This window comes from Ctenocephalides felis, unplaced genomic scaffold (assembly GCF_003426905.1).
Source record: "Ctenocephalides felis isolate EL2017-DRISC unplaced genomic scaffold, ASM342690v1 CF-g0.4_SCAFFOLD_01492, whole genome shotgun sequence".
Lineage (NCBI taxonomy): Eukaryota > Metazoa > Arthropoda > Insecta > Siphonaptera > Pulicidae > Ctenocephalides > Ctenocephalides felis.
In genome coordinates this window covers 27,102,148-27,115,068 of record NW_020537646.1, presented here as the reverse complement: position 1 = coordinate 27,115,068, position 12,921 = coordinate 27,102,148, and positions in this window count along the sequence as shown.

Below are 12,921 nucleotides of genomic sequence, written 5' to 3'. Positions count from 1 at the left end.
AAACATTCAGTAATTGGCTCATAAATTTAACTTTTTTATTGTTTGTACAGCAATGAGAGATTTAACTTAATACAACGTCGGTTTTATGAATGACAACTCTAAACACTTGTCTCATCTATGTCTGATAAATGTTAAAATACAGTACAATATTTTACAATATGGCCGTGATATTTTTTTCATACTCAATTAGTATTTTTGACTTAATCACTTCTGCAGAAATATACCGAAAAGCAAGTTAGCTTGGTATTATATCTAACTTCATATCTATAATCTAACTTCATATTTATATATTTACTTTTATTTGAATTACAACCTTCTTATTATTATGTGAAAACATTTAGTAATTGGTTAATTAATTTAACATTTTTGATTGTTTGAACAGCAATCAGAGATTTGATTTAATACGACGTCGGTTTTACGAATGACAATTTAAACAGTACAATAAAGTACAATATAGTTGTGATATTATTTTAGCATACTCAATTAGTATTACTTCTGCAGAAAAATACCGACAGGCAATTTAGCTTAGTATCATATTTAACTTCACATCTATGATCCCAAATTAAAATCTGATACCACTACTGATTGATATCAATGTGGCCGAGTGGGAAACAAATCCAGAACCAGTGGCTTGAAGACCAACTACTTACTATAATTACTTAACGACTTATATAATTTTTTTTTTCAATGTAGCTTACCATATTTAGTTTAGTAATCCAATCGGGTTCCACATATCATATTAACCAAGCAAACTGCTATCGCAGATTTGCACACGAACACTTTTGTGGCTTTCATGACGGTATCACCGTACGCAAGCTGTCGGATGCCCGTCGATCAACCCGTCTTGACCCCAACACCTCGGTAGGTAAGTTTCTATTGCCCTGCAAGTCACTTCTTAGCCCCAAAGCAAAATGCCAACGTCGAGAAGCAGTGATGCTCGGTGAAAAATAGAATTGAACATGCAAAATATAATTCAAACTAGCTGTAAGTGGAATTCTGTCTTAAGGCAATTAAGGCATCGTGCCTTAAGGCAAATTATTGGTACTTCCCGTATCAAATATTATTATTTTTTCAAAAACGATTAACATTTTTGAAAAAATTTTACTTTGAAAAAATTAAATTTTTGACAAACGAGAAATTTGACAAAATATTACTTTTCTGAAAAGAACAAATTTTTTTTATTTTGACATATTTTGAAAATTCTGAACTTTTTTTCAAAGCAATCGTACTGCTTTAACTGCATAGAGACGAAATATCGAAGCGCGGAAGCGCCGCGTCGACCTCTAATGGATAAGCATTGGTACGGAACCCATAGGTATGCAAACAAAAATTATATTTATTGTTAAAATCTCTATAAAATATCTGATAATTTGAAGTGCATATGTCTAATGATCATTTTTGACCGCCAAATGGCTCATTTTTTTACTTTTTCCTCAATATCTTCAAAGTCGTTGGACCTGCCAAACATTTGAACAGTTCTTCATTTAGTCAATACAAATAAAATGTTTTTTGAATTATTCAAATCGGACGCTCAGTTCTCTTAAAAACTGAGTTACCGTTTTCGACACTTTTTGCTCCGTATCTTCGGAACGGCTAGACCTGCCTTTGCCAAAAACTAATCAGCACGTCTTCTTATTAATACGAATCGAATGTTTTTTTAATTATTCAAATCGGTTGATCCGTGTTCCCGAAATCGTCGAAAATTTGTATCCGCACATACATACATACACGCACTCACACACACACATACACACACACATACATCCATTTTTTCTAAGGTATGCCAAAATGTTCAGAAGGCTTTGAAACGTAAAGATCTATAAAAATTTTCATTTTCGATTTTTTTGCGATTACTATAACTTGCCCAATAATTATGTATGCTACTTATATAAAAAAAAACTGGACAAGAAAATTAGAATCTTCTTACATAATCCAATTTCTTCCAAATGTTTATAATATTGCAAGGATTAAGTTAAAACATAAATACATATGACTGACTGTAACTGATGAGACCCTCACTGTTTTTTGAAATAAAATGATTACAAATAAGATGAGTACAATTTCTGTTTCAAGTACATATTTCATGGGTATATTTTTTTCACAAAGATGACACTGCACAAAATATTCGTATAAAACTTGGTCAAAATAATTCATCATCAGATTTGTAATAACTATTAATTTTATTTAGCTCTTCTTAAACTGATTTTTTAGCATTTTTACTGCGATATTGTCTATTTCATTATTGTTCACACTTTGCCAGTTTAAAAGTTCAGTTGATGCTATTTACCCCAACCACATGTAAGATATTCTGGAAGTTAAATAAACTAAACCAAAAATGCTGGCAACAAAAACAACTACTCTCGTAATTAATATTTGTTTAGAAAGTTTTGGCAAAAAATAATAAAATTGTGAAGAATTTTGTAACTCTTTCAGAAATAAAAACGAGTTTCACCGAAACTAAATACTCTGTATCAAATTATTGAAAGACCTTGATTGCAACATGTATGGCCACTCAGTTATACGACAAGAGATTAAAGGGAGGTAATTTAAAATTCAAATCCCATAGTAACTATTAACTCGATTACACATCTCAGACTAGTAGAAAGAGCTAAGTAGAAGGCTGTCAGTTCACGAACAGCCGACTGACAACTGGCGGCTTGAGGGGGCACTACGACCCGCGTTCCGTTTACTCGTATATTAATAATAGCACAAGGATTAAATTATGTATGGCCTGGAATGATATTCAAACGCGGTAAATAATATAGGGCGTTAAATATTTTAATTAGATAGATAATGATATCATAAGGGCAATGATATATTACAAATTGTATCATTTTGTTGGTAATTTTTTGATAGCTCTTTTTGATATATATATATATATATATATATATATATATATATATATATATATATATAACTTTAATACTGCATGTCATTTTGAAAAATTTTGCATATTTTTTTATGAAACTTGTTGATTTTCGTTTTACATATAATATGATTAACAAATAGACATAGATTCCCCACAAACTTATGATCAAAATTGAAGACATTAATATCCATAATGTAATGTAACAAATTTTAATAAACATAATTATTAGGACTGTCTATGTTATTTATACACATTTCATGTGATAATTAATTATATGGTGTCTCTCGTATTGCCAGATCTTATAAAAATGCATAAGCTCAGGGTATTTCATCATACGTTCGATTTATATACAGTTTAAGCACGTGATTTAAATTTCATTCTTTTGTAATTATATGTTTTTGCTTCTTAAAAAATATTTTAGATAGTACGTTGTTAGCCTCGGTCTCGCAACCGCAATATTGCAGGTTCAAACTCTGCAAAATTTAAATTTCAATCTAAAATCAAGCAGTAGTGATCAGTTTCCCTAGAAAGCAAAGATTTAAAATATGCTTTCAAGTGCACATAAACTTTTGAAGAATTGCTACAAGCACTCTTAAAAATGTAGTAACAATTTCATAACAGAGAGAAAAGGCAACTATTCCGTTTCTTTATCATAATTGAAGGTTTAGGAAAGGTATTACAACGGTTCATTCATAGGTTTCCCCCCCATGGTTACATAAAACACTAATTGTAAGTATAGTTTTTAATAACAACTATACAACTTATTATTGATGTTCTAAATAAAAAAAATTTTTTATAAAACTATTTTTTATATAAGTCTGTGTTAAAATATTTGTCATATTAAATAAAATATTTAAAAATGTGAAAAATCGGCCTATGATAAAAACGAGTTAGGAACTAAAATTAGGCTATCATCTTCAGTTTAAGATATATCAATAAGAGTTCTCAGGATCAACACGCGACTCAGGCAACCTGATGTCAAGCAGAAGTAACTTTTTGAAAATATATCAATATGTTGCTAAGTGATACCCTTCTCCGGCATTGATGCATTAATATGAAAACTTATCACTATTAGGGGGCGTCCATTATTCACGTGATCGACTTTTTAAGGATTTTTGGACCCCCCCCACTCTCTTGGTTATACGTGGTGATATTCAAAATTGATACTTTCCCTCCCCCACCAAACCTCACGAGTATTTTAGTTACGGAAAAATGGTATCTTTTTTATTTTTTTAAAAAAATATTTAGACTTTTAAAAAAAAAAATATCACAACTGTTTATAAGCTCCTTAAGTTCAGATTGCTGTTCAAATACTAAAAAAATAGTTTGTAAAAAGAACGTTGTTTTGAAGGATCAATTGCAATACATTGATTGATTGATCCAATTTGTTCCAAATATGCTTAAATCAATATGAATTTTACAATAAGTCAGGTATTGAGTACATTTTAAAGATATTGATTGACTCTGACTTGGGTTACTATTTATAAAAACCGGACGTAGTAGATCAAGTTAATTTATCGCAACTGCTTAGTTCATTTAACTGATTATTTTTCAAATAACAACAAAAAAAGTAATCAGTTCTTAAAATAAACGTTGTTTTTGAAAAACGCATACAGTACATTCATTAGTTGATCCATTTTGTTCCAAATTTGTTTAAATCAATATGGATTTCACAATAATTTAGGAATCGAGTAAAGGCATTGATTGACTATGTCTGTCCATCCATGCCAGTAAATTCGTGCAACTTTCCCATACCAAACAATGCAATTTTCAATTGGCTTAATTTTTCAATTGAATTGTGTCTATAATTTCCAAATGCAGTTCTGTCCTTTACAGAAGCTCGTCGGCAATCATCAATCAATCAATCAATCGCGGTTTGACACAAGAGATGCACATCGACAGCTCTTCTCGCTGGCATTAGTATGCCCTCCTCTTCCCTTCTCCCCCTCATCCCGCTTCTTCTTTCCTAACCAACTTCATGTTTATGTTTGTGTGCTCGTACAGTTTTGAGCGTTCAGGCTTGATAGATCGCGCGTCAATCAATTGCGAATAAAATTGACAGCGATACGTGAAGGATTGATCCGTTTTCCCGGACGGTGGATAAACACGTAATGTAAGTGGATTATCCGTCGGTCTCGATTGAAGGTTTGCTCGTTGTAAAACTGTGAGAAATTTTTTGGAGAGAAAGTAGGTATAATATTTCGTACGAATCAGATTTGAAAACATAGAAAGATAATAAATGATGATAATACGTTAATTAAGTATTAATAGTCCAATACTTTTATTATTAAAATAAATAATTTTATTTACATTTTAACTCCTCTGTGCACAGTAAGTACTGTTTACTTCTCATCTTAAATTTAGTTTTATACCACTTTAATTGCGTTTGGCTCTAAATAAATAATATCGAAAATGAATTATATGAGTATATATATATATATATATATATATATATTTATATATTTTTATATATATATATATATATATATATATATATATATATTATATATATATATATATATATATATATATATATTAGTGATGTGCCAAGTCGAATCAAGTGATTCGAATCATTCGAATCAAGCCTTTAACGACTTGATTCGAATCAAGCCTTTAACGACTTGATTCGAATCAGATTTTACTTGATTCGAATCAACTCGTATCAAGGCGCGAAATATTTACTGTGTGCATGTATGAACACAAATTTTCATAAATATAAAAAAATGTTTTAATTTAATTCAATATTATAATAATATAAATAATAATTATAATAAATATAAAAAATAATAATAATAAATATAAAAAATAGATCTTGAATTAAATCATGCAAGCCACCCGGCTTTAATACGCTTAAACGTATCACCCGACTCCAATTTTTATGACTTTAACCGCATTCATTGTCTTCAAGCCGATATGAATTCATCCGAGTTCCTATGACTCAAACCGACTTATTTCGACTTCAAGTCGCTATGAATTTATCCGAGTTCCTAAGACTCAAACCGACTCATCCCGACTTCAAGTCGTTATGAATTTATCCGAGTTCCTAAGACTCAAACCGACTTATTTCGACTTCAAGTCGCTATGAATTTATCCGAGTTCCTAAGACTCAAACCGACTCATCCCGACTTAAAGTCGTTATGAATTTATCCGAGTTTATATGACTCAAACTGAATCATACCGACTTGAGTTCGAAACATGTGTCCGCGTTTCAGCGTATCGACTTATCGAGATGCTGTGCGTATGGGTCTTGAGTGTTTATTTATTTTTGACTAAGCGCTGAGAGCAAATTTGTTCATGAAATATCAAAAACTCATTCAGATAATAAATACGCGATTTAGATTTTAATTATTATCAAAATAAACTACACAACGAGTTTTATACACATACAAAATTATCATATTTTAATTATGCAAGTAATGGCAAATTCACACAAATGAAATAATATCAATCTTTACAGTAGTGGATTGAATTTTAAGTCATTCGTAAGACGTTAGATTCAGCTCCCTGTTTAGATTAGATCTAAACAATCAATAATATACACATGCATTTGTTCAACGTAAGATTAGGAATATTGTTTTATATGCTTTAGTGATAGAGAAGTGTTTGGTTATATTTTACTGTAAATTCACTTGAAATATTAGTTATATTTGTAGCTAGTTTATTATTATATATAATATAAATGTATTCATCTCTGCACTTTTTGGAATTAATTGCTTACTAAATTAATTATTTCACTTATAAAATTATTAAAATGATATTATTTCTTCTCTTAAATTATAATTGTTCATATATGAACTTGATTCGAATTGATTCGAATCATGATTCAAATCAGGTTTTTTTCTGATTCGAATCATTCGAATCAGGAAATTTTCGAGTCGGCACATCACTAATATATATATATGATTTAAGACGTTTGATCCTATTATATTTCAATAGGAATAATAACTAATATCTATTGATGTTCTTTTACTAGTAATAATAAACTAGAAGTGCATGACATCGTGCCTTAATTGCAACTTTCCGTATCGTTATTTAAAAATTTTATAAGATTTAAAATTTTATTAAATTTTTGAAAAAATTGATTTATTTGATAAATTTTGTGGAATATACCTGTCTTTGCCAAACACCAAATTGGTTTACTCACCCTGAATAGGTATAAAATGTTTCATGTTAAAATAGGTATAATAGGTTTCAAAATCATTCAATTCAGTTCATCCGTGCGTCCAAAATCGTGGACGAAAAATTGTATCCGCACACACACAAATACAACCATTTTTTCAAAGTTTACCAAAATTTTAAGAATCGTTTCAAACGTATATATCAAAATTTTTATTTTTGATTTTTTTGAGATTACTATAACTTACCCTACGGTGAGTTAATTATATAATTAATTAATTACAGAATTTATTAGTTAATACTATATATGCTGCGACCTTTATTAATTTAAATATGTATTTGTTAATGATTTTGCATATTAAGACTGTTTCAGTTTTCATTGCCAAAAATAAATTGTTATAAAACTAGGATTTAATGACGTTTTATCCTCAGACAAGAAGCATGAACTTTTAGTCCTGTTAATTAAGCTTAAATTAGGTAAGAATCTCGACAGTCAAAATACCCAGCGGTAAGTCTATTAGTCTATAAATATTTGGTTTTTTAAGTTGTCTCAAAACTTACATAGGATAGGGTGTATGCAATATATGTAGGTTTTGAGACATCTTTTAGGGTGCAAAATACAAGTTTTTGAAGACTTACAGCTGGGTATCTCGAATTCCGAAATGAACTTACTATAATGACTGGACTATTTTTGATATGTGTATATAATCGAGTTAATCAATAAGAATTGATATTTAGCGACTGGATCATATAAACCGTGACAGTAAAAATTTCTGCACTTATCTGCTAATTATAAAGCATCGACTGGGCCTATTGTAGCACAAAAATAATCAAAGCTGTCTTTATCAAATGACTTTTAAATTTTCGAAACCAGACCAGCAGTTTTTGAGAAAACGTCGACCGAAGGTGAAATTTATGGTGCACACGTCACATACATACTTTTTCCAAAATAATTCTCAACGCAAAAATTAACTTTAGATTTATATTTACTATTTTGAATCAAAAAATACTTCAGTCTTTGGTGGAATTATGCCTATTAAAATAAAAAATAGAGCAATCAGAACGGAATGAGTGGTAGCCCAATCAGAACGGGATGAACAATTTTCTTTTATGTACAATTAATAATTTATCTTTTTATTTATTTAGATGTGCAATTAGTTGAAATACAATAATTTTCAAGGTGATTTTTTTGATGAAATGATATTTTAGTTACTTTGCAAACTATTTTATTTAGTTCAATTTAACTTAATAGTAAAATATCTTAAAAAATCTGGTAGAAATTTCTACCATTCTAAATCTTGTAGATCACGCTATTTTATTATCTGATCCCCTGTTTTATGATACAAACATAAAATTAGTTAAAACGATCCTACTTGGCAATAATTTTCCATATAAGTTAATTTGTCCAATTATTAAAAATAGAGTCGCAAAATTACTTGAACCTTTTGATAAGAAACCGGAAGAGCCTGGCAAAACAAGTGTTCCTGAAAAAACTTTTTTCATTAATTTTCCATATCTTGACAATAATTTTAACCAATTATCAAAAAGACTTTTCAAAAAACACAATATTCGTATTACTTTTTCTCTATTAAAACAATTAAAATTTTTATATTCCAAAATTAAAGATGAAACTCCATTAACAAAAAAGAAAGATATAGTTTATAAAGTAAATTGTTTGGATTGCAATTGCTCTTATATTGGCCAGACCTGCCAGAACTTAGAAAAGAGACTCAGGCAACATGAATTACAATGTGAAAAAATAGATAACAAAAAATTTAAAAGTACACTTGTGGATCATGCTAATATCAACAACCATAAGTTTGATTTTGACAATCCCCAAATTTTATTCCATGAGAAAGACTTATTTAAACGGAGCATGGCAGAATCAATGTTAATAGTTCGGACTAACAATAGCATAAATCTAAGAACCGACACAAATATTTTACATGACACTTATATAAACATCATTAATAATTTATAAATTTTTTCATTTATCTTATTCTTTTCAATAAATTAATTTGTTTTTTCATTTTTATCGATTTTGTATGCGATAGCACTCCTTCTGTTTACATTATAATGATACCCTCTCTGTCTCCATCTATATAAGTACTTCAAATTTGTTTAGAATATTTCTGTAAGTGTTATATGTTTCTTTAGTACGGTGTCAAGCATTGCAAGGAATAGTTGGTGTTTTTTGTATACCAAAAATTAAATGAAATTTAAATAAATTATTAAAGAATGTGTAGTATATAAGTAACTGTTTTTGAAATTACACTGAAGATGAGACACACCATGGTCTCGAAACGTCTGTAATCATAAAATAAAGTTGTGTTAAACAAATCTGAGTGCTGTTTTGTTCATATTAAACAATTAATATTCGTTCCACTCATATCATAAAATTCTATATATATATATATATATATATATATATATATAGTTTTGTGAACAATTCATTTTATATGAGTTTGGGCGAAAACCTGCATAATTTTTGTTCCATGAAGATTAGAATAATGGATTGATTGGATATGAAAAGTAACTGCAACCACATGCAATTACAAGACAGTGCAATTATTTAAATTAATAAACATGATTATAAATCAATGAAATACTGTAATATGATTCTAATCGAATGCTATTTCGTGTTCTCGCAATGTACTGGACATATAATTACGGCTTTGTATCAATTTTAGCTGGGTTCGCGTGAAATCTTTCCCATTCGCGCGTTAAATTTATGTGCGTGCGTGTTGTACTCGATGGCTTCGAACACAATAAGTTAATGTTGTAGCTCTTTGTGTCAGCCGATTGACAATGATTGATGGACTGTTGTTATTTGTGAAACACTTGAGAACTTCTCATTTATATATGCAGAGTGATCCATTACTTTTCTGATCAGGGCCAGATTTTACCTTAGAGAAAAATAAATTTGATAACACTGTTCAATTTCAATATTTGCTTCATTTTTATTACTTGTTTAATATTCCAAAATGCAAATTGTTCATAAACATAAAAAATATTAAAAATTTTGCTTCTAATAAACTAAAACTTATAATAAACATTAGAATTAACAACAGTTTAACTCACAGTGATAAATTTTGAAGCAAAGGTAAATACAAATGTTGTCCATGGACGACATACGTACATACGACATGCAAACGTCGTCCATGGACGACATTCGTAGCGAAAGGGTTGATGTCAATTTTGATTATGAATTTCTCTTAGACTTTAATTTAGATTTGAACACATAAATTTCCAAAACAAATAATATTTAAATAAAGTACCATATTGCAAATACAATTAGTAATTGTATGATTTAAATATAATTAGTAAAATTATTATTATTATTATTAATATGTAGAATTCAAATTGACAATTTTTACCAATATTTGCCAATACTTACTTAAAATTAAGAGCTTATTTTATTACTTCTATAACAAATTCAAGTAAAAATTAAACTAGTTTGTGCTTGCTTTCTAATTTATTATACATATCAAGTATGTAACTTGGTAACGTATGTATTTAAAACATGAAAGCAGTTAATTACGATATTTGATTTTGCAACTATTTTAGAGTGCACGTATTTAACTTAATATGAAATAACTCAATCTGAAATCGATGCTTTTTTTAAATCGATTCTTAATTTCCTAGTTCGCCCCTGTTTGCTCTCCTTCGTTTTTGATGGATGTGCGTGCTTTGCGCGAAAGAAAACTACCGCGGATGAGTAATGAACGTTCATAGAAAATATCAATCAATGTTCTGTTATTGATTTGTATTATCTCGAGATCACAAGGCCCGTAATGAATGAATGAATCGATTTTATACGAAACTGTTCCTTAATTAGTGATTGTGTTGTAAAATTAGTAAAAGACTAGAAGAAGTTTATAATTTTAAGTACTAAAATCGACCAATAATTAATTTATTACGAATGAGAATTAATGGACAAAATGACATACTTTTTTTTTTGCAAGCATTACATGTCCATTAAGAAAAAATGAAACCTGTCAAACGTGTTTAGCATTTAAATTTTACTCCATGTATGCAAGAAATAATTGCTAAAAACAGACCAAAATTTTTACCGGTAGAAAAGAGAGATTTTTTGGTAGTCAATGAATTAACCAAAGATGAGTAAAAACGATTGATACTATTTATAATAGTATTAAATAAATAAATATACTTAAAAAACAAAACACCATATCATTTTGTACTTTGTACTCACCCTATAACTATGAAGAGAACTACTTTGCTGTGCTACTTTGGATTTTTTTTCCTCATTTTTTTTATAACCTTGATTTTTAAAGTATTCTAAGTATGCTGAAGTTGATTGTACATGTGTATGTACTGTGTATGTATGTACTCGTATGATTAGAGTTTTTATATTTTTTCAAAAGATTTTAAACTTTATTGAATGATTTTTATTTGTTAGAAACCTTTTGATTTGTAATGGTACCGACTTACTGAGATGAAGGCGATTTATTTTTGAAAATATTTGGTGAAAAATCGGAAAGAGAATGTGTGAAGAATTTTTATGTACATTTGCATGTAAAATTTTGTGCTAAATTGTTTAATGATTAATCATTGACATTGTAGATTTTTATTTACAACCATATATTTTGCAGAATTTTTGTTCCTCTTAAACTGTAACAGTGCAAACAAATAAAAAGACTAACAACAAAAGAAAATACTTTTTTATATTATAGATTTTCAAACTTGGCCGTTATTCTCCTGATAACGACGTTGATTGATCAAGGCAATTGCTTATTACACATCATATTACCTCTACTTTCAAATATTATAGTTGAAAATTTCCTAACGTTACTTGTTTTTGAAATATTGTTTGCTCAACCCTGATCAAAAAAATAATATTAAAAGCAATGGCAAAAAGAAAAATAATAACTACAAAATAATTAATGATAATAAATAAAATTTAATGAATTTATAATTTAATAAATTGAATAATTTCTCTCAAACCAATTTTGCATGTCATTTACAAATGTTGGCAATCCTTCACACAGCCTTCAGAGCCCCTCAGACTTTTTGCAACTGAGAATTATCTCTTCATCATCTGCACGGAACCACCCTGGTCTGATTAATGAGCGATAATTCATTATATATCATCCGGAAACTTCGAACCATACAATAATCGGGGGGATGAGTACAGAATACACCCTTCTTAGTAGAGCGTATTTGATTTATTACCCCTTCTCAGGAGTTGGTCTGATGGATCGTTAATAGTTCATCACTTGTTCTTTGCTCCTGGTTTATGACACGGCGGGATTATAAATGGTACGACCTATGGCTAAACTTATGTCATAAGGACTAAGGAGTCGGATGGAATTAGTGGTGAGATGTTTGGATCGTAATATTTTGGGGAGCGTATGTCTATTAATTGCGTTGGATAATTATTCAAGTTTGGATATTAAGACGTGCCTCTACGTCATGTGCGCATGATAAATTTGAGAAATATTTTTGGAATGGAAAAAATAGTGGGTGGCTGCACTAGGGCAGGTCCGTGAGCTGAGTTAAACTCCAAATCAAAGGAGGGAAGAATAGTGTGGGGGATTTTCCATTGCCATTTCATACCGCAGTGCCCGAGATAGGCTTATTTTCAAATGGAAACATATTTGTAATGTATTGTAACAGGTGAAAATGGTCATCGCTGCTGCCTTGTATCAGGTTGTTAGGCTATGACAAACCCTAAACTTTCGTATATAGCAGTGGTCGGGGAACTTTTGGAACCATCACCCCAAAATGTTTTTGTGCGACCTCTTATTACCCCAGAAAAAACACGACTTAATCAAAGAAGTATAATTAGAATCTGTTTGCCACATATTGCTGTATAGCCAAAACCTGTAAGTTAAAGGTTTTGCTACATTGTTTGTTACTTCTAAACTTCGAAAAAAGCTGAAACAAATGGTTTAAAGGAAACAACTGAATACTAT